This window comes from Hyperolius riggenbachi, chromosome 3 (assembly GCF_040937935.1).
Source record: "Hyperolius riggenbachi isolate aHypRig1 chromosome 3, aHypRig1.pri, whole genome shotgun sequence".
Lineage (NCBI taxonomy): Eukaryota > Metazoa > Chordata > Amphibia > Anura > Hyperoliidae > Hyperolius > Hyperolius riggenbachi.
In genome coordinates, this window is record NC_090648.1 from 83,605,361 (window position 1) to 83,629,251 (window position 23,891).

The 23,891-nt window shown below is 46.4% G+C and overlaps 1 protein-coding gene across 1 annotated transcript in view; it reads right to left on the minus strand.

Annotated features, from left to right (window-relative positions):
- LOC137561024 (kelch-like protein 24a) overlaps positions 1–23,891 on the minus strand; it is a 90,911-nt gene that overhangs the window by 62,005 nt on the left and 5,015 nt on the right. Inside the window, exon 2 of the mRNA XM_068272237.1 lies at positions 888–966. The gene's annotated coding sequence lies outside the window, so the exon portion shown is untranslated. The remainder of the gene's footprint in view (positions 1–887; positions 967–23,891) is intronic.

The following is a 23,891-nucleotide window of genomic DNA, read 5'->3' on the forward strand; positions in this document are numbered from 1 at the left end:
AAGATGGCCTTACCAAGTAGGGCTGGAAGCCGGGAGGGTACACCGTGCCTAGAAAGGACTAGTGTGGTGTGAATTATAAAGCTACATCTTTTGCTTATGGATTGCTTGTGGTATGCATGCCTAGGGGTGTGGCAGCAATGTGTCCGGAAGTGTGGCAGGGGTGTGTCTTAAGGCGTCCCTCTTGCTTTGATGATCATCAATTCGATCAGATAGATCCCTAACTGATTACAGAATGAACTGAGAGGGATCTATCTGATGGTCACATCGACTAGTGTATGACCAGCTTAAGATCATCGTTTATCTCTCCAAAAATACACAGAAATCTTTTGGTCATTCATTCCCAAAGGGCCAGTTGCAGTGGTCTTTGAAACCTCTTTCTAAACAAGAGTATTACCTCCATGTGCATCTTTAACGTGACTAATTCAGAAGAGATCTATGTCCCATTTTTCATTTTACACTTAAAAGTAAATCCATATTAAAAATACAAGATTTCAGAAACAAAATCTACTTTAATAGTAAAAAATAGCAGCCTTTTTTAGCTGCATAATGACAAATCTAAAATATTTTAGATTTATTGGAGGAACCCCTCCCTTCCTTTCACATTGCCGGGGCAGAATCCGGCAAACTGGTGGAGTAGGTGGTGTCCGGCAAAGGAAGAATTGCTAATGGCTGCCACCTGTATAACCCTAGTTATGGAAAGAGAAGGGTGAAAAGCATGCACTGAAATGCTCATAGGCTTGAAGGAGTGTTTATTTATCTTTGTATGTGTCAGAGGGGTGCAACTAAATATTTTGAATAAAAAAAAAAAAATAAAAAAAAAAAAAAAAATTATATGGTTTGGATCCACTTTAACATATCTAAACAACAACAACAACATGAAAACCTACCTATGGCACAGAAACCTTCTGCCCTCAGTCACGATGGTCACATCACAAAGTGTTTCAGTAAAATAGAGATCACGCAGACCTAACCAACCAGAGGAAACAACATCTCAATTCATTTATACAAAGAGGTACGAAAAATAATAACAAAAAACGGACTTCATTTTCTAGTGTGAGAAAGTTCCTGTTTTGGTCTAGAGCAGTGACGGCTAACCTTGGCACTCCAGCTGTGACAAACCCCATCATGCCTCTGCCTCCCGAGTTATGCTTAGAGCTGTCAGAGTATTGCAATGCCTCATGGGACTTGTAGTTCCATCACAGCTGGAGTGCCAAGGTTAGCCATCACTGGTCTAGAGTCTCCTCCCCAACACTCTGAGTCTCTTTAAAGGCCATTGACCAAATCCAGAGTAGCCTTTCATTAAAAAAAAACAAATGGAGCTGTGTAGAGAGTCTCAGGAAGGTTAAAGAGGAACTCCAGCCGAAACATACTGTCATTAAGTTATGTTAATTAAAATAGATAGGTAATATAAGCTCTTACCCACCCGGTTTTAAATGAACAGGCAAATGTTTGATTTCATGATGGCAGCCATCTTTTTGATTGAAAGGAGGTGACAGGGAGCATGAGACAGTGCCAACTGTCCTGTGTTCTGATCACCCCTCCCAGTTGCTAGGCAACGTGAACAAACATAGGAAATCCCATCATGCTTTGCACAGCATCAGGGAAAAACCACCCAGGCAGATTTCTTTGATGGGGCAGAGCTTAGCTAAAAATGCAGCTAAAAAGCACCTGTTAGTCTTACCGGTAACGGTGTTTCTGTTCAGCAGCCGGGACACCCTCTGGAAGGTATGGCTCCGCCCAACCTCTAGGAAACACAACCAAAAAGTATAAAAAGCTCCCGCCCCCCTTCATCTCCAGTGTATATAAAGAAAAAACCGACCGGAACACCAGAAAAAAAGGAGAAGCGAAGCACCTCCTAGTGACCCTTGGAAAGGAAAGAGTAGGTATAAGGAAGTGCGACAGAAAAAGGGTGGGCAGTAGACGGTGTCCCGGCTGCTGAACAGAAACACCGTTACCGGTAAGACTAACAGGTGCTTTCTCCCATTCATCAGCCGGGACACCCTCTGGAAGGATACACAAGAAAACACCCACCTAGGGAGGGACCACAGACTGAAGCACTTTCCTGCCAAACGACAGATCCTGTTGAGACAGGACATCCACTCTATAATGTTTGACAAAAGTGGAAGGATTTGACCAAGTTGCCGCTTGACATATTTGCTGTATTGTGGCTCCCGCTCTCTCTGCCCAGGAGGTCGACATGGACCGAGTTGAATGTGCCTTGATAGTAGGTGGTGGAGTGGAGTCTGATATCTCATAAGCTAGAGCGATAACCTGACAAATCCACCTGGCGATAGTCTGTCTAGAAGCCTGCTGCCCCCTATTCTGTCCCATAAACAACACAAATAAATGTGAAGACCTTCTAAATTCTCTAGTTCTTGAGAGGTAAGTTAAAAGAGCTCTCCTAACATCTAAACAGTGGAATTCCTGTTCTCTGGCACAGGAAGGATTATCACAAAACGAGGGAATCACTAGATTCTGTGATCTATGAAAGTCCGAAGAAATCTTTGGTAAATAATTCGGATCAAGACGTAAAAACGATCTTATCCGGGAAAATAGTAAGGAAAGGATCCTTAATCGATAGGGCCTGAAGATCCCCTAGCCTTCTGGCCGTAGTAATGGCTATGAGAAAGGCAACTTTAAATGTTAAAAGCTTTATGTCAATTTCATCAATAGGCTCGAATGGGGCCTTGGATAATACTCTTAAGACTAGCGATAAATCCCACTGAGGCATAACCTTCTGCCTCAATGGGAAAGATTTGTGCACAGCCCGAAAAAAATCTTTGATTAATTTTTCCTGTGCCAGGGGTCTGTCTAGTAAGATCGATAGAGCAGAGCATTGTACTTTCAGGGTGCTCAAGGCTAACTTCATCTCCACCCCACTTTGAAATAAGTCAAGAATCGTCCCTATCTCGGATTGGACTCTTTTATTAGTAGCACACCAAGAAGTGTATACCTTCCACACCTTCCTGTAAATTTTGTGGGTAACTGGTTTCCTACATTTTAGCAAGGCATCAATAGCCTTGTCCGAAACCCCTTTGCTCCTTAAAATTAGCCTCTCAGGGTCCATGCCGCCAGCTTGAACAACTCCGGTTTGGGATGTAAGATAGGACCCTGCCGAAGAAGGTCCCGCCTGACAGGGAGACACAGATACGGTTGAATGGAGAGACTCAGAAGTGTGGAAAACCAAGGCCTCTTGGGCCACACTGGCGCTATGAGAATCAGCTTTACGCCTTCTCTTCGCACCTTCGCTAGAGCCTGGGGTAAAAGTTTGAGAGGCGGATACGCATAACCTAGATTGAAGGTCCAGGGCAGAGAGAGAGCGTCCAACCCCAGAGAACTCCTGCTGTTGTGAAGGGAAAAAAACTGAGGAATCTTTGCGTTTGCTGGAGACGCAAAGAGATCGATTTCCGGGACTCCTAGAATTTCCGTGACCCAAAGAAAAACCTCCTGATTTAGTTCCCACTCGGAGTGGTCGAGAATTTGGCGGCTTAAAAAGTCCGCTTCCGTGTTGAGAGATCCCTTTACATGGACCGCCTGCAAAGAAAGCAGGTTCCGTTCTGCCGCCTGAAAAATGTCCGACGCCAGGAGGGAGAGACTCTGTGATCTGGTGCCCCCCTGTTTGTTGATATATGCAACCGTGGAGATGTTGTCTGAAAAGACAAGCACATGATAACCCTGAATTCTGTCCCGGAATGCCAACAGGGCTTCCTTTACAGCCAAGAGTTCCCGGTAGTTGGACGACCTCTCTGCAATTGTGGAATGCCACTTCCCCTGTGAATGAAGACCCATGAGAGTGGCCCCCCAACCCCAAGCACTGGCATCGGTATAGATTCGTAGAGGGTCTTCCTGTCTCCAGACTCTGCCCTCTTCCAAGTTGCGGGACTGAAGCCACCAATGAAGAGTCGTTTTTACTTGAAGTGGAATGGGAACCTCCAAATCTAAAGATTCTTTGGTCTTGTCCCAATTTACCAGTAACCAATTCTGGAGGACCCGCGAATGGGACTGGGCCCAATTCACCACCGGAATGGCGGCTGTCATTAACCCCAAAATTCGCATGATCTCCCGAATTGCTACTTGATGAGACAAGAGAAGCTTTCTGACTCCTGTCTGCAATCTGTCCACCTTTTGAGGAGTCAGAAAAATTCTCTGTCGAATGGAGTCGATCGCATAACCCAAGAAAATGATGGTCTGAGTGGGATTCAAGTTCGATTTCTTGTAATTCAGGATCCAACCCAACTGAGATAGAGTCTGAATCACCACATCCCTGTGTTGTATGAGGACCGCCTCTGGCTTGGCAAAAATAAGTAGGTCGTCGAGATAGGGGACAATACTTATCCCCTGGCTCCGCAACAGTCTCATTGGTTCTGCAAGCACCTTCGTGAAGATGCGAGGGGCCGTAGAAATCCCGAACGGGAGAGCCTGAAACTGAAAATGACATATTTGATCCGGCATTCGCACCGCGAATCTCAGATACTTCTGATGGGATTTTGCAATAGGGATGTGAAGATATGCGTCTTGGAGGTCTATTGATACAAAATATTCCTCCCCTTGCAAAAGGGCCCTGACTGAGTGGATGTTGTCCATCCTGAATTTTTTGTAAATTAAATAAGGGTTCAGTGTCTTTAAATTGAGGATGAATCTGAACTCCCCGTTGGTTTTGGTCACCAAAAAAATGTGGGAGTAATAACCCCGAAAATGCTTCGCTCGAGGCACCGGTATTATTACCTCCCTTGAAATCAAACTCTGAATTTCCAGCGCAAGGCCCCTGGCTTTGGCCGAATCCCTGGGAAACCTGTTTACAAACTTCCTGGGGGGAGGAAAAACTGAAAAATGTGGACGATACCCGTCCTTTATTATACTCAAAATAAAGGGATCTGGACTGATGGCTTCCCATTGGGACGAAAAATAAAGAAGCCTCCCCCCGACTGGTAGAGCGTCATTTATTTTCTTTGGGGGGACTAGGTCTGGCGAGGGCAAACCCCCCCCCCCCCCCCCCATCCTCTGCCGGTGGGAAAGGACCACTTTTTTTGCTGTGCTGGCTGCCTGGGCTTTCCCGTGGATGGCCTGTTAAATAACCCTGATTTGTTTACTTTAAACGTTCTGCGTTTATTTGGAAATTGCTTTCCCTTCTCAGCTGAACGCGAGAGTACATTCTCCAACTCTTTGCCAAACAAAAGATTCCCCTCAAAGGGAATAGTACATAATCTATTTTTAGATGTCAAATCCCCATCCCAGGTTTTGAGCCAGAGAGCCCTTCTCGCTGCATTAATCAAAGCCGTGGTGCGCGCGGAGATTGTAACGATTTCTACCGCGGCGTCAGCTAAAAAGGCTACCGACTTCAAAACCGTAGGCAAGGACTTGATATAATTATTCAAATCGGAGCCTGATTTGACATGATCAATCAAATTATCCATCCATATTCTTAGGTTACGGGAAATGCATGTAGATGCCACGCTCGGTAAGAAGGCAAAGGCTGCCGATTCCCAAGCCTTCTTTAAGGATAATTCAATTCTCTTATCCATCGCCTCCTTCAATACCCCCGCATCTTCAAAAGACAAATCAGTATTTTTAGAGTGCTTTGAGAGGGCTGCATCTAATTTAGGACATTTAATAAATTGATCTATGTCTGACGGAGCAAAGGGAAATTTCTTTTTTGCAGACTTAGGGATGAATAATTTCCGTTCAGGTTCCTGCCATTGTGAATTAATGATCTCTTTCAAAGATTGGTGGAAAGGAAAAACCCTGTTGGTTTTTTGCGCAAGACCGGAATAAACCTGATCCTGTGCCGAAAGTGACTCCTGAATCTCAGGAATTTGCTCTGTGGCATATACTGCCTTGAGTAATTCATCTGTCTCTTCAGTACTGAATAGCAGCTCTTTCCAAATCTACATCCGATTCCCCCTCAGATATGATACTTTCCCCCTCCTCTCTGTCGGAGAAATCCTCTCTCCCTTCTAAATCTTCCTCCTCTTCCTCCTCTCCTAATGCATCAGAGTTTAAAGGTAATTGAGGGAGAGGGTCCCCTAAATTGGGAGCAGGTACCTGAGACCCCCCCGAATGAGAAGGAGCTGATGATGGCCCTGCTACTGCTACATCCTGCGGTACTGGTAAAAGGGATTCTTTAAATTTACCTAATGTCTCATTAATGTCCTTCTTTACAGATTTAAGTACATTTTTAAAAATTGCTGAAGATTCTGAGGCTATAACAGCGTCAATGCAGGACTGACATAAGGATTTGGTATAACTAGAAGACAATCTAGCAGCACACTGACAACATTTCCTAGCTCTAGGTTTATCAGTAGCAGATTTAGACTCCACTCTTGTCTATAGAAAAAAATAAATGGAGACAAAAGAGAAAAAAAAACAACAGTCCCATTAATATTACATTCATTTAAACAGAACTGTTTTGGGGAGAAGAATCTCCCACTCACCCCACCCTCAGACTGCGTCTTAGTTGATGTCGAGGTAGAGGCAGAGGATCCTGCTGCACCTGCAGCTGTTGTGCCATGGCCTGCGGTGCCCGGAGTAGTGGTAGCGGCGCCGGTGGCAGCGGCGGCGGCAGAAGCGCTGGCCCCTTGTTCCTCCATACTCTACGCCATGCCACGCCAAGCCGCCGCCTCATATGTGAGGAAGTACGCGTACTTCCGGTCGCCTCCTTGTGACGTCAGCGGAACTGACGTCTGCGCTCCTCCGCTATAATTTCCCATAGAGCGGCCGCGCAGGAGGAAGGCGGCGGGGAAACAGCACTCTCCGATCAGCGCTTCCCCGCAATGGCAACAGCACTTCTCGCTCCTCTTCCACTGGACCAGGTACTGTGCCGGGCTCAACTCACCCTCTGGTGAGGAAATAACAAAACAAAATGGGAGCTGAATTTTTAGCTGTGTTCCCGGGCGGAAACACAAAAGAACTGGAGATGAAGGGGGGCGGGAGCTTTTTATACTTTTTGGTTGTGTTTCCTAGAGGTTGGGCGGAGCCATACCTTCCAGAGGGTGTCCCGGCTGATGAATGGGAGAAATGATGCTTTGGTAAGAAAAACAAAGTTCTGATGCTGTGAAACTGTTAAAGAAACACCAAGCCTTTTCAGTGCTGCTGAGTAGATTTTTAGTCTGGAGGCTCACTTTAAGCAAGACTAATTCCATTGAAGTTAAAAAGGACACCACAGGGATGCAACTCCCAATTCATGGAGCCCCCCCAAGTGTTCACACCCCTTCCCTTGGTGCCCATTACAGCTCGGGAGCCCATCTCACAAGGGTCAAAACAAGTGTGGCCATAATCTTCACGCCCCATAACAAGTGTAGCCACAAAAACACCAGATTTAAAGAATAGTCTGTGCGTATCATAGGAAGGTTAGTAGTTGGGGCCCCCTCAGCTCTGTGGCCCCCCTGCCATCATAGGTGCTGCTCCCCTCTAGTTACACCCCTGGGACTCCAGCATCCACAGTAACCCCCTCCTCCCCCCCCCCCCAGCATCCACAGCAACCCCCCAAGCATCCACAGCAAACCCCCAAGCATCCACAGTAAACCTAAAGACTGGACAGACAAAAACGTAACTAACTTTCACAATACTCCTTTTTCGTTACTGTGGACTACATTATTTGTCATTTTTCTATAATTTTTTTTAATGCACCATTTTACTTTTTCAAATAAATTATATAAAATAATTTTAGGCTATTTTAGGCTATTTCCTGTTCTGAGTACTCAACATCGAATCTGCTTCTGGGTGCTACCATAGAAATATTGTTTCCTAATGCCTCCATGTCAGCACAACAGGTATTGGCTCCGCCCAATGACCCCACAGGACACATGTGTATAAAGATTTGCCACACCCTCCCATACGTGTCTTTTTTTCCTGTCCCTCACCTCACAGGACGTCGCAGGTGATTCCTGCAGGTATTTTTTATTATTTTCCCCCTTACCGGCTGCATCAGGTAGCCTATTCCGTACAGGTGCCTCCCCTGGTGCAATGCCACTTGTAGGCCTTAAACAGGCTTCTACGTGGGGACCCCATTCTGCTGATCTTGGGGGTCCATAGGTTGCAATGTATAATAACCACTAATAGTGGCTCATAATCATTGTCATGCCTATCTGTCTGATACTCACTCTAAACGAGTGGTTGGGTTGGGCATCTTTCCTCCCTTTTTGCCTGGGTCGCCGTATCCTTTCAGCAGTATAACCTGGCTTCCATGTAGAGGATGTGACGTCGCGCGGGGCAGGGGTATCCCATTGTTTGTTTGCCGGCCGGGCGCTCCAGGTGGCGCACAGCCGCGTTCCACAGGGCGGAAGCGGAAGTGATGCGCTCACTCCCGGCGATTCCCATTAGTGGGGTGGCTGTGCGTCGGAGAGAGGCGGGCCGGGCGGCGGCGCACATGATATTTAAACTAAACATCTTAGCGCCCTCCGTCCTATGCAGACTTCTAGGCGGACGGACGCTTTTTCATTACCTCCTGAGACTTTCATAGGTAAGAGCCATTCTGGGGTCCAGTTGTACGGGGTTGCCCATATCAGGTTAATCACTTTTGTCTACTTATCTTTATTTTCTTTCTTGCAGCATCATCATTTCTGCTGCCAATATGGATGGATGCCCACGTGCCCTTTATAGATCAGCGCTCTTTCTCTTGGTAAGGGGGTCACAGGTAATTGTGATCATAACTGGTTTTATTGGTAGTTATGGTGTAACACTCCTCTATAGTTTCAATGCGATGTGCCACAGTCCAGCCGGCCACACTCCAGCGTTGTAATAGTTCCAACAGATAGGACTGGCACCATCAGGTAAGTATATGCTCTTTTATTCAATGACAGCCATTATAGCGACGTTTCAGGGCAGCCGCCCCTTTATCAAGCTAAGCTGTCTTGCAGTAGAACAAATTTCACCAATACAGAAACGCCTTATATACACAACATGTTATACATCAGCCAATCAAATTCAAACACTGTTTACACCAATCATGTGGTCCATCCTCATAGCGGACCTGATGGGGAACTAAGTTAATCGGCTCCAATAGGTCCGTTTGAACATGTTCCCACCTCCCTCCCACACTCACCATCAGTCAGAAGGAAAACGGCAGGTCAGGTTGCCAAGGACGCTTTGCTGTTACTCCCACCAGGCCGCCGAACTGGCTGACCCGATGGGGAACCTGCACGCGTGACGTGTGCGGAGGCGGCGGCCGCCGTCCCCGCCCACGTTTCCCAGGCAACAGCAGACGCATGCGGCGAACACCGCCGCTCTGCGCTGCAGATGACAGCAGACCTTCATAATCCGCCCGGCCAATGGGAGGCCCAGAAATGGTAAACAGTAACTATACAATGCATCTATACACGGACCACTTGTTCACAAGACCTAGGAGGAAAGTCAGGTTAGGAAAAAAGGGCTATAAATCATGGAGCTGGGAAAAAAGGGCGCAGGCAGCTAGTGGACAAAAAGGGCGCCGCCATTCACTCCCATAATAAATAACGTTTAATGGGCGCAGAGCAGGAAAAAAGGGCGCCGGAGCTAAATAAAGTTTACAAACGGCGCCCGGAGCTAAATAAAGTTTACAAACGGCGCCCGGAGCTAAATAAAGTTTACAAACGGCGCCCGGAGCTGTTTAATGATTTATAACTGAGCTTGTGTTCATTTACGTTTATAAAATGCACCCGTGCCGAATAACGTTTATGAAAATACTAAATATATTTATCTTATTTAAATAATTAAAACATTATTTAAAGTTTTATCCCTTACTGTTTTTAAAACATTATTCACAAAACAAAGCGATCAGTACGTAATGTAAATTGGAATATATTTTTTTATTTAAAGTTTTATCCCTTACTGTTTTTAGAACATTATTCACAAAATAAAGCGATCAGTACGTAATGTAAATTGGAATATATTTTTTGCATCCATAATTAGTAAAACATTATTATCCACATAATAAAGGGGGGTCTTAGGTTTAGGCACCACCAGGGGGGTCTTAGGTTTAGGCACCACCAGGGGGGTCTTAGGTTTAGGCACTAACAGGGGGGTCTTAGGTTTAGGCACCAACAGGGGGGTCTTAGGTTTAGGCACCAACAGGGGGGTCTTAGGTTTAGGCACCAACAGGGGGGTCTTAGGTTTAGGCACCAACAGGGGGGTCTTAGGTTTAGGCACCAACAGGGGGGTCTTAGGTTTAGGCACCAACAGGGGGGTCTTAGGTTTAGGCACCAACAGGGGGGTCTTAGGTTTAGGCACTAACAGGGGGGTCTTAGGTTTAGGTACCACCAGGGGGGTCTTAGGTTTAGGCACCACCAGGGGGGTCTTAGGTTTAGGCACCAACAGGGGGGTCTTAGGTTTAGGCACCAACAGGGGGGTCTAGGGGTTAGGGGTAGGTACAGGGAGGGTTCTGTGTAAGAGTAGGCTTAGGTATAGTTTTAGTAAAATTTTAGTAATAATTACTAATGTTTTACAACACTTATTACGAACGTACTTATATTTATATCATCGTTATAAAGAATATTTTCAGATTTTATTATAAGAACAAACCATAAATGAAGGTTATTCACAATAGTATACAATTATAACAATTAAACATATATTATTGTTTTTTTAATAAAAGTAATTATAAGTTTAACTTTAGAAATAGGGAAGATTAACGTTTTCACAATTTCCGATTTTATAAACATTATTTAATGATTTATAATTTTGTTAAACTTTATTTGTAAACAAAATATAGCACACTATTTTTATAAACCCTATTAATGATTAATTATTATTTAGAGTTTACACCCCGCGCCCTTTTTGTCCAGGCGCCCTTTTTGTACGTACGCATAAATCATACAGTATCGCCAGTTATTTATCACTGAAATATCACTCAGATGATAATTTAATTGTTGTGATCTTACGGGGGAATTACGTTATACCCAGTGGTTTAAAGCCTCTTAACCTCCCCGGCGTTCTATTGAGATCGCCAGGGAGGCTGCGGGAGGGGTTTTTTTTAATAAAAAAAAAAACTATTTCATGCAGCCAACTGAAAGTTGGCTGCATGAAAGCCCACTAGAGGGCGCTCCGGAGGCGTTCTTCCGATCGCCTCCGGCGCCCAGAACAAACAAGGAAGGCCACAATGAGCGGCCTTCCTTGTTTTGCTTAGATCGTCGCCATAGCGACGAGCGGAGTGACGTCATGGACGTCAGCCGACGTCCTGACGTCAGCCGCCTCCGATCCAGCCCTTAGCGCTGGCCGGAACTTTTTGTTCCGGCCACGCTGGGCTCAGGCGGCTGGGGGGACCCTCTTTCGCCGCTGCTCGCGGCGGATCGCCGCAGAGCAGCGGCGATCAGGCAGCACACGCGGCTGGCAAAGTGCCGGCTGCGTGTGCTGCTTTTTATTTGAAGAAAATCGGCCCAGCAGGGCCTGAGCGGCAGCCTCCGGCGGTGATGGACGAGCTGAGCTCGTCCATACCGCTCAGGAGGTTAAGGGGATAGTGACTACATGAAAAGCATTAATGGGCACTATAATAATCAGTCTACAAGCACACAATCTTCTCTCACTAGAGAGGCATACCGGACAAAAATATATTTATATGAATGGTAATAGATCTAACTCCCGGTTTAAACCCCGGGGTTCCATTGTATCTAATTTTTTGATCCAATAGGCCTCTCTATAGAGTAATCTTTTTATTCTATCTCCTCCTCTATTAAGCACACCCACCTGCTCAATTATCATATATCTTAACTGACTAACTTGATGGTTAGCTTCTTTAAAATGGAAAGCAACAGCCTGATCGACCAAGGATTCCCTGATCGCATGTTTATGTGAAGATAATCTTTTTTTGATCTTCTGGGTCGTTTGACCAATATATAATAAGCCACATGGGCATTTAAGCGCATAAACAACATATGTCGAATCACATGTAAAACAACCTTGTAACTTGAATTTAATACCTCTGTGTAGGTGGGTGATAGTGTCACCCTTAATAACTGAACTGCAATGTACACAGTTCATACAGGGAAAAGTACCAATGCGATTGGACCTTGATCGATTCAGGCTCCCACTTCCCATATCAGGAGATAGAATAAAAAGATTGCTCTATAGAGAGGCCTTTTGGATCAAAAAATTAGATACAATGGAACCCCGGGGTTTAAACCGGGAGTTAGATCTATTACCATTCATATAATATATTTTTGTCCGGTATGCCTCTCTAGTGAGAGAAGATTGTGTGCTTGTAGACTGATTATTATAGTGCCCATTAATGCTTTTCATGTAGTCACTATCCCCTTAAGAAGCTTTAAACCACTGGGTATAACATAATTCCCCCGTAAGATCACAACAATTAAATTATCATCTGAGTGATATTTCAGTGATAAATAACTGGCGATACTGTATGATGTATAGCCCTTTTCCTAACCTGACTTTCCTCCTAGGTCTTGTGAACAAGTGGTCCGTGTATAGATGCATTGTATAGTTACTGTTTACCATTTCTGGGCCTCCCATTGGCCGGGCGGATTATGACGGGTCTGCTGTCATCTGCAGCGCGGCGGTGTTCGCCGCATGCGTCTGCTGTTGCCTGGGAAACGTGGGCGGGGACGGCGGCCGCCGCCTCCGCACACGTCACGCGTGCAGGTTCCCCATCAGGTCCGCCGGTTCGGCGGCCTGGTGGGAGTAACAGCAAAGCGTCCTCGGCAACCTGACCTGCCGTTTTCCTTCTGACTGATGGGGAGTGTGGGAGGGAGGTGGGAACATGTTCAAACGGACCTATTGGAGCCGATTAACTTAGTTCCCCATCAGGTCCGCTATGAGGATGGACCACATGATTGGTGTAAACAGTGTTTGAATTTGATTGGCTGATGTATAACATGTTGTGTATATAAGGCGTATCTGTATTGGTGAAATTTGTTCTACTGCAAGACAGCTTAGCTTGATAAAGGGGCGGCTGCCCTGAAACGTCGCTATAATGGCTGTCATTGAATAAAAGCATATACTTACATAACTGGTTTTATGGAGTGCAGAAGTTCATAATCGCTTATCCTTTCTTTCAGCCCTGGAAACAGACCACGGAGGTATTCAGGCTCCCCTCCAAGGGACTACTACAGGAGGCGATCTCGCAGCAGATCTAGGAGAAGATCAAGGTCCAGATCCAAGACCCCTCCTTATAGACACAGAGAAAAACCCTGCTGGGCCTGTGGGAAGAAAGTGGTACCGGGGAAGCTTGTATGCGCCACTTGCTTTCGGGAGCTCAATAAGGAACCATTCTCTGAGCCTATTGATATAACGGAGGCCATTCAAAAGGCAGTGCAAGACTCTATGAAGAGTTACATAGCCAGTCTCCCAGCGCAGCCAATGGCTACGGGTGATCAGCCTTCCACTTCAGCCGCCAGACCTGGCGAAAGCGATATTGATGTCGGATTTGCGTTAGTGGACCCTTTTGTGAAAGCGGTCCGGGAAGTCCTTGAGTGGGAAGACTCAGAGGAGGAATCTGAAGAGAAGAAAAAACCTAAGAAGAGTTACTACAAAACACCTGGATAAAACCAGGCTATCCTTTCCGGTTATGGACGAGATAGATGCCATAATACAAGAGGAATGGAAAAAATTGGAGAAAAAGGTACCATTAGCAAATAGACTTTCCAAGTTATACCCGCTTCCGGAAAAAAGAACCAGGTCCCTAGACACTGCGCCAGTGGTGGATGCGGCAGTAGCCCGGCTTGCGAAGCATGTCACATTGCCTATAGAGGACTCAATATCCTTCATTGACTCTAGACCGGAAACAGGACTTAGACCTGAAAAAGATCTATACTACTTGTGGAGGAGCGTGTAAACCTGCTATAGCACTCATGGCTGTGGGTAAAGCTATCCAAGCATGGACAGCAAATATCGAGCAAGCAATTATGGAGGATGTGGATAAAGAAATCATCATTCAGAAACTAGAGGACTTTAAGATCTCGGGAGAATTCGTAGGAGAGGCCGCTATTGATATCGTAAGGGGAACAGCAAGGTCAATGCTGTATTCAGTCACAGCGAAAAGGGCGTTATGGCTCAAGTCTTGGTCGGCAGACCCGACTTCCCGCCAGTCTTGGTGCAAAATTCCCTTTGACGGCAAGGCACTGTTTGGCAAAAAATTAGACTATTTCTAGAGTGACCGGCGGGAAGTCGGGCCTGTTACCCCAGGATAGACGGCCTAAGAAGAAGGGCAACACATCACAACAGCAATGCCAGAGCTCGAGGTACCGAAACGCAAGGTCCTACAGACCGGGAAGTAACAATAGAAACAACTGGCAAACCACACAAACGTCGATAGGAAGGCTGGCTAAACAGAAGTCCTCCCTCCCGGGGCCGGCGCCTAAGAAGTCTTTTTGACAGTTTCCTTGTCCAGAGTGGTCCTGTCGGTGCCAGACTAAAACAATTCAGTCAGGTCTGGAGGAAGCAGATAAAATCACCTTGGGTAGTTCATACTGTTACGACAGGTCATTTCTGGGCATTCAAGAAACAACCCCCCAAAGACCATTACAGGTCTACAAGTCTACCCTCTACTCTGGAAAAGAGGAACATACTGGAGAAGTATCTAGGAGAACTTTTAACCAAACAGGCAATTATTCTGGTTCCCCCAGCAAAAAGACATCAAGGGTTTTACTCAAAACTTTTTTTCGTACAAAAAAAAATCTGGAGATCTCAGACCGGTACTGGACCTAAAGGAATTGAACGCTTATATTCACCTGGAGCGATTCAAGATGGAGTCTCTAAACACGATCATTTCAGTGGTACAACCAATGGACTATATGCTATCGGTAGATCTGGAGGATGCCTACCTCCACGTCCCTATCCAGGAAGACCTCCAACAATACTTAAGATTCGCAGTGGGGAATCTACATTTTCAGTTCGTATGCCTGCCCTTCGGCATTTGCACAGCACCCAGGACCTTTTCGAAACTCCTTGTAGAAGTGATAGCGATCATCAGGTTACAGAACATCCGTGTTTTCCATTACTTGGACGACATACTGCTGTTGGCGGATTCAGAGGTCAACGGGGCAATTCACAGAGATATACTGTTGGACACTCAAGCAATTCGGATGGCTTAGTGAATTATGCCAAAAGCCACTTGTATCCATCTCAGGACCTGGTCTACCTTGGGGCCAGATTTCAGACTATGGAAGGTACAGTAAGTTTACCAGAAGAAAAGATCCCAGTGATAGTTCAGAGAGAGTCTTCCAACTACTCCTGTCAACAGTAGTGACAGCAAGGGTCTGCCTCAGAGTATTAGGGACAATGTCCTCGACAATTACGTTAATTCCGTGGGCCCACTGGCACTTAAGAAGCCTACAGACAGGTTTTCTAAGGCAATGGGATGGAGTCAGCTTACGCCAATCCATACTGGTCTCAGCACACATGAAGAGGGATCTCCACTGGTGGTTGAAGGCGGAGAACCTGAGGAGGGGTTTACCGTTAAAACCAGGCAAGCCATTGATCATAGGCACAGATGCCAGCACGAGAGGCTGGGGAGCAGTCTGCGAGTCAAAAGTAGTACAGGGAGAGTGGCCGTCATCCATGAGGTATTGGCCAGCCAACAAATTGGAGTTGAGGGCAGCCCTCTGTGCCCTTCGTTATTTTCAAACCCAGACTCGAGGGAGAGATATACTACTGCAGATGGACAATCGGACAGCGGTGGCTTACATAAGAAATCAGGGGGGCACGCAAAGTCAGTCTCTTATGGAGGAGACCTCCCAGATATTCTCGCTAGCAATAAGGGAACTGAAGTCACTCACAGCAACATACATCCCGGGGTCCTCAAATATAGTTCCAGACTACCTAAGCAGAACAACCATCTCGAACAACGAGTGGGAGCTGGAGGACTCGGTCTTCAGTATGATCTGTACCCATTGGCAGAAGCCAGAGCTAGATCTCATGGTGACCAGAGCCAACAGGAAGTGTCAGAGGTTCACGAGTCGATTTCAGGAAAGGGACGCAGAAGTGTGCGATGCACTAACTGCGGCATGGACTTTCCAAGTTGCTTATGTCTTCCCGCCGATTCCCTAAATCATGAGATTACTGCAAAGATAACAGTCGGAGCCGGTGATCCTACTAGCGGTACTGCCATGGTGGCCAGAGACCCTGGTTCCCTATGATATCTCGGATGGCGGTAGCTCCGCCGATTCAGATACCTGTGAGCAGGAATCTCCTATCCCAGGGACCAATATTGCACCCGAATCCCTCTCGCCTGAAGTTGAAGGCCTGGAAATTGAGAGGCGGAAGTTAAGAACGTTAGGCTGTACGGAAGCAGTGATTGATACTCTCCTCAAGGCCAGGAAACACACGACGAACTCGACGTACTATAGGATCTGGAAAGTGTTTATACAATTCGCAACGAAGATGGGCTTTGATGTCCTAAACCCACCAATTCAGCAAGTCTTCGCTTTTCTTCAAACCGGTCTTGAGAAAGGATTAGCTTATCACTCGGTGAAGGTACAGATCTCAGCTGTTTCAGCCTTGACAGGTCATAGATGGGCCTTGGAACCCTTAGTGAAGCAATTTGTTGCAGGTGTGATGAGAGTTAGACCTCCTGCTAGAGCGATTTTTCCGAAATGGGACTTACCCCTGGTACTTGACTATCTAACCAAATCTCCATTTGAACCTTTAGAAGACTGCTCGCTCTGGTTCAGGACGCTGAAATCTGTGTTCCTAGTAGCAATTACTTCAGCAAGAAGGTCATCAGAGGTTCAGGCCCTTAGTCATCTCGAACCATACTTGTCTTTCTATCCAGACAGAGTACAGATCCGTCCAGTGAGGGGATTCTTACCTAAAGTACCGTCCACTCTTCACATTAATCAAGAATGGTCGCTGCCTTCCTTCGTGCAGGGGGATTCTCCGGTATCTTTCTCGTTGGATGTGTCAAGATCATTAAAAGCCTATCTAGAAGCAACACAGGATATCAGAAAGACTGATAGATTATTCATTGTACCGTCAGGTTATCGTAAAGGAGAGGCAGCTTCATCAAGGACCATAGCCTCATGGCTGGTGCGAACAATCCAGGGAGCTTATAGGGCAGCTGGGAAAGAGCCTCCGAGTGAGATAAGGGCACACTCGACCAGAGGATTGTCCGCATCCTGGGCAGCTCACTCTAATATCTCTGCTACCAAGATATGCCAAGCAGCTAATTGGAGCACAATAAACACCTTCATAAGGCATTATCAAGTAGACACTGCCAGTACTACGACTGTGGAGTTTGGGAGAGCGGTTCTATCTTCCTTCTCCAATGCTACGCCCACTGTATAATTACAGACCTTTTTTCTTATGATGTGAATAAACAGAATTTGTTTTCACCTGCTCCAGTTCCCTCCCGTATTTTATGGTCTAGTTACATCCCGTTGTGCTGACATGGAGGCATTAGGAAAACAGAAAATTGAATACTCACCTTACGGTAATTTTCCTTTCCTGATGCATCCATGTCAGCACAAGGGACCTGGCCACTGTTCGGTGAGGCACTAGCTAAGAGACACGTATGGGAGGGTGTGGCAAATCTTTATACACATGTGTCCTGTGGGGTCATTGGGCGGAGCCAATACCCGTTGTGCTGACATGGATGCATCAGGAAATGAAAATTACCGTAAGGTGAGTATTCAATTTTCCGTTGTTTTGCATAGAACAAAGTCCTGCCACCTGTAGCCATCACAGGGGGTCTTCACCTGTCATGCTGCCTGTTTGTACAGGTTTTTCTCTTCTTTTAATTTGTCTTCATGGGCCCAGCCATGCTCGCCAGTGACACCCCCACCACTCATTGCAGAGAGGCTGGCAGGTGAAATGGGACTATCTTTTACACCTACCACCTCGTTGCACATTAATATGCTCAACACTTTGTTCCGCCCAGGTCTGGAACATAGAAGAACAGCCCTGGTTGTGTCTCTGCTCCTCACAACACTGCCCGTGGCTCCACCCCATCTCACTGAATGTGGTCCCACCCCCTTCCCACCCATACACATGCATTGGCCATTGAGAGCACAAGATGGGAGAGGTGGAGAGACTGTCACCCACTGGGCAGAAAGTGAACAGCAGCCAGCAGGACATTAAAGTTCTCTGCTGCTGCCTGGCTAGTGAAGCGTTCTGCTGCTATGCGGTGGGCGGAGGCAGAATGGAGCATCGGGGGAGTGATGTCATACGGGGACGGGGTTAGTGGAGATAACAATGCTTTCTCTGTAGAGGGGGTCGTTAGCTACAGTCTCAGATAAGTTTCATCTGATGTGTATATGGGGCTTTAGCCCATACCACACTAGACCACCAAAGACCAATTTGGAGGTGTTACAGGGAAGGAGGCAACTGTGCCTTTAAAAATCTTCTCCACAGGAGATAAAATGGGGGTGTTGGTTGGATAGATGGTTACCTGTGTGGGACTGATCTGTAGCCCTCCAGCATCCAGGGGCCCCTCCATGATATTTCCTTTCCTCTTGTTTTTGCACCAATAATGAGGGCTGGAGCAATGAACACCAGAAGAGGTAGTGCACTAATGTAGAACAGGAAGATGTACTACATCACGTGCTGTGCATTCAGGGGCCTAGCAATAGGGGGTGCAGAGGTTGCGACCGCATCAGGCAGAGGCCCCCCCCCCCTTAACCACAGTATTATAGCTCTCAATTGGTCCTGTGCTCATAATCACTTCTATAGATACTTTGAATAGTGGTAATCATTAACAAACTGTTCCCTATCCCCTTCTTGCACCTCTGACACTGTAGTTGACATTGGCAGGTTTTGGTGCGTCATATCAATTGTTACGTATAGAGTGCTTGGGGGGCCCAATGTAAAACTTGCATCGGGGCCCACAGCTTCTTAGCTACGCCACTGTGTGCATTGCCCCACCGGCCATATTATTTAAAAATAGAAGAAAGATACCTGGCACTGATGCAGTATGGATAAATATTTATGGAATGTAATCACCGCTGTTCAGACAAATCCAATAGGAAGAAGACAGTGGAAAGTCACACCCCAGGATCTAGAGACTGGTCGAGTCAGTGGGAGAGGGCACAAGAAAACAGCGGTGGGAGATTTGGTCGGTGCGGATATGGGCTGTAATAGGCATTACAGTTATAGCAGCGCAGTGAGTAATTTTGGGCGCCGTTGAAAGATGGAGCAAAAATTACTGTAAAAACACTAATTCAGCTGCCAGCAATAGCACCATTCCCCACTATCCATGGCGGCCTGGAGGGGGAATAGTAATTAGCACCATCGGGACTTGTACAGGAACAGGGTGAGCCGTAGATCAGCTTTATCCTGCACCCAAATCTCCCGGCAGCTAAATTATATTTATGCAGTGGAGGGCCCCATAAAATATTTGTTACGGGGCCCAGTCATTTCCAGCTACACTCCTGCATAGCAGTTTTTTTCAGGTCCTGACCTTGTATTGACACATGGTGGCAAGTGATTTGATTGTATGTGTATAGTTGTTGGTTACTAGGCTCTCAGCAGGCTGGTAGATAGATTGTGGTCCTGTGGGCTGGAAAACGATGTGCAGGGTGAGGCTAGGAGAGGTGCGACAGAGAACCGGGGGGTTCATGACAGTATTTCCATAGTGGTGTCACTCCTTGCCCACAATACCTTGTATTACAGCACATTGTAGAGTTCCATCATCCTCACTGAAGAATTCTGCATCGTCATCCATGCACCATGGAGGGGATCTACGGTATTCGTCCATTGTACATCTGTGCTGCAGAATATACAGAAGAATAAGATTATTATCATAGGACAATTGCCAAATCTGAACTTGCATGTTGTACCACACTGGGGGTTGGGGAACTTACAGCTGCCCAGAATCCCCCCCTCAGACCAGGGTCGGTGCAGTGTCTGGGGACAGGCACAAGCTAAGACACCAGAATATCTGCAGGCATCCTGCAGTTCAAAGCACCGCCTCCTTTCTTTCCCAGCTACAGTTGACTTTGGATGTAGCAGCAGTGTGTGTAAAGCTGAATGATCACAAATACCTTCTAACCCTGTTGGATCTCTCAGCAGCTTTTGATAGAGTTTATCATGAAATCTTGCTCAACAGACTGCAGTAGTACTGTAGCATCAGAGGCTCAGACCGTTCTTGACTGGCAGAACACAGAGTATCCCTAGGACCTTTCATGTTCAACCCTGCACCTCTAAACTTTGGAGTGCCACAAGGATCAATCCTATCCCCTCTGCTATTTGCAATCTACATGCTGCCACTTGGTACTATAATCCAACAACATGGCCTGATGTACCACTGCTATGCCGATGACACACAGCTATTCCTGTCCTTCAAACCTGGTATACAGACCCTACTCAAAAAATTAATTCTTGCTTAGCTGAGCTACAGGTGTGGATGAATGACAACTGGTTGAAGCCGAATGCTGACAAAACTGAGGTCCTTGTTGTCCAAAGCCAGCGCTATCCTAAATCAACAATATCTTCCTACTTTCATCTGAAGAACATTGCAAAAGTTAAACATCCCCCCGAAGATCTCCCAACCCTAGTTCACACCTTCATCACGGCTGGACTACTGCAATGCACTCTATGCAGAGTACATTTGAAATCGGCGCCGGTAGACTTGGGCGCAGGATACAGCCGGTATATGGCTGATCCTGCTTCTGCACAAGCCTGGGCCGTATTGATTACTATTCCCCCTCCAGGCCGCTATGTATAGTGGGGGAATAATATAATGCGTCTTCCAGCGATTGCTGGAGGCCGAATAATTGTGGTTTTTAAGCAACTTCAGCTCAGTCTTCTGACGGAAGCCGGCGTTACTCACTGAGCGCCGCTATAGACTGATTCCCATTACAGTCTATGGCGGCGCCCAAATCTAGCAGCGCTGAAAAGCACTGCTCCACTCTATGCAGGCCTCCCAAACAAGGACCTGTACCACCTGCAATTAGTACAGAATGCTGCTGCCAGATTGCTAACAAACCGGCCTCGCCACTGTCACATTACACCGATTCTTCACTCACTGCACTGGCTAGCTATAAAATGGAGAATACTCTCCAAGATTGGACTGTTGACATTCAAATCCCTACACAATTTGGGCCCTGATTACTAGAGATGGCTCGAAACTCCGACTTTCGGTCCGCGCACCTCGTACGTGAACTTCCGCAAAAGTTTGGTTTGCGCGAACCGCAATAGACTTCAATGGGAAGGCGAACTTTGAAAACTAGAAACATTTATGCTGGGCCTGGCCAGAAAAGTGATGGAAATGATGTTTCAAGGGATCTAACATTGAGTTTTTGCATGGATGAGTGGGATACATGCTGTTACAGGGCCCCTAGTGGCCGGACCGCAAAATGCCTTCCAATCGGTTTCAGCACACAGACCATGCAAGCTGTGGTCGCAATCGGTGCGCAGAAATCGCAGGAATTTTGGCATCAGACCGACTAGAAGGGAGCCTGTGGGTTACAGTAATTACAAATTACACACCATTTCAGGGTATAACTGCCACCACCTCTGTTACCATGGGACAGAGGAGCCCACTGACTGGCTGGTTCTAGACCTGCAAATAAAACCGTTAAACACACTCTATTATGTCTATCTAACAACAATAGTAGCGACTTCAGAAGTCAGGGTTCAGTTTGTGCGGCTGAATAGCAGGGTAGCTGAACAACAAATGACGATAGCGTTGTTTATTAAAAACGCAATATAAATAATATATACAGAAAATCATTAAAATCAACAATTATAGAAACATTAATAGCCAGTATGAAAATAAAAGGGAGAAAATACTTAGAGTTCATGGAAATATGTCCTGGGAAAACTCATAAACTTCTTGGTTTCAGTTCAGTAGCAAAGTCCAAACAAACCAGGTGCCAGCATGTCCTCAAGCTGGCAAGGATGTAATCAGGATGATATTCAAAGTGGAGGACACAGACTTTGGGTCCTCTGCCAATCTTATGCCCCTGATCCAGTAGGAGGGAGTGAGGGCACGAGCCACACACCCCCTTAGAATATAAGATGAGTCCTCCCCTTGTCCTGAGGACCAGAAATCATATCTAACCATATATGGGCTCTATCTCACAGAACCGTACAGGTCAGGGCAGATTTACTAACATTTTCAGATCCATCCCGATTTACCCAGCGCCCTGATACCAGACATGAGGGGGTAGGACCCCTGTGGTATCATAAGGGCACTTTTTAACTGCCTAACTGACAGCCTTTACCTCAGAATGTTCTGAAACTTTCTCCGTACCAGCGCCAGACAAAGCCCGACCCACTCTGAGTTTGGAGGGCCTAGCAGCATTGCAATACAGGAAATATGACAAATATAGCGGCTTATGGATTATTATATACATCTGGGATTCACAGCAGGTCAGTACTGGGTGGCTCTTTGAAGCTTAGGACAGCAGGCTGTGTGTCAGCTTCCCTGCTGAGATTGTAGCCAGAGAGTCTGACTCTTTCTCCAGTAAATTGGTTCTGTCAGGCTTCTTATCTAACTTCATCTGATGGATGGGCCCCCTAGCACAGCTGGGTACCTGGGAAACTCTGCTGCCGGCTTCCTGCCATTTGGTCAAAGGAAAGAAAAACTGTCTTTTAAAAGAAGGAATGTCATTTTCTGATCACTGCAATGACTGGGCAAACCTAATCAAGAAGCGATCAGAAAAGCGACTGTGAATCTTCCAGATTCGCCTGCGTTTCTCACGGCTGTTCCGTGACACACGCCAACAGTCCCGGGGAGAAAATCTGGATTTGATGCACAGCAGCATTTTAAGGGCAGAAATCACATTGCATGCTAAATTGGAGGCCTAAAGTGCTTTATAACATCTTGCATGGGTATACATCAGGGAGTGTAATTAGAGTACTACTTCACACTGACACACCAAACTCACCGCAAACAGCTGTTTGTGTAGTGACGGCCGTGCTGGACTGGTGCGCACCATGGCAAGATTGCTCTTCCTCAGTGATATCAGATAATGTCTGACTGCCTTATCAACTTTCGATGGTTCTTGCACTACCATTGTTAAAGCTTATATGTATTTTTTTTTTTAATTACTTTTTCTGCTTACTGTTCAGTATCTTCAATGAGAATCTGAATGGCAATCTTGCCCTCCATAACATTCAACTGTGTTAAACTTTTGATGTTATTTTCTCAGTACCATGGTGATCACTGGTAATGGCTGGGGAATCAGGGTTCGATTTCGGTCTGGAGTGGGAGCCTGAGAAACAGCTACCACTACACATCCAAGAAAGGACCCATTGTGCTGTATAAGTAATGTATCTGCTTTGACCGTGCATCTGTGGTCAGATGGACCCTTGACCCAGCGCTGTGTGCCAGAGATTACACCACTTGCCTTTAACGGGAATCTGTTATGGAGGGCAAGTCTGCCATTCGTTCAACTGTGTGACTGATAAACAAGTTTGCAAATTACTTTCTCAGTACCATGGTGACCACGGGTAATGGCCGGGGAATCAGGGTTCGATTCAAGTCCGGAGTGGGAGCCTGAGAAACGGCTACCACCACACATCCATGGAAGGCAGCAGGCGCGCTGTGGGCAAAGGAGCAGGAACGGCTACCACCACACATCCAAGGAAGGCAGCAGGCATGGCATGCAAGAACCAAGGTAGTGGCAAAAAAACAACAATACAGGAGGACTTTCGAGGCCCTGCTGTATATGAGACAAATCAATTTTCAATCCTTTCACGAGAATCTGTTATGGAGGGCAAGTCTGCCATCCATTCAAGTGAAAGGTATGCACTGACTGCCAGGTATAATACAATGTGCAGTCACAGATGCATTGAAAGGTATGCAGAGACTGCAAACAGCCGTTTGTGTAGTGACGGCCGTGCTGGACTGGTGCGCACCATGACGAGAGTGCAGGTGATGGCGGCTTTCCAGCCCATATGGTCACCTGGCTGAGGTAGCTGAATGACAGAACAGTGACTGTCCAGCTGATCAAATTTGGTCTGTCCACAATGAAACAACAACCTTATCTTGGGTGTGCCCAAAATGTGCAGCTGTCACACACAGG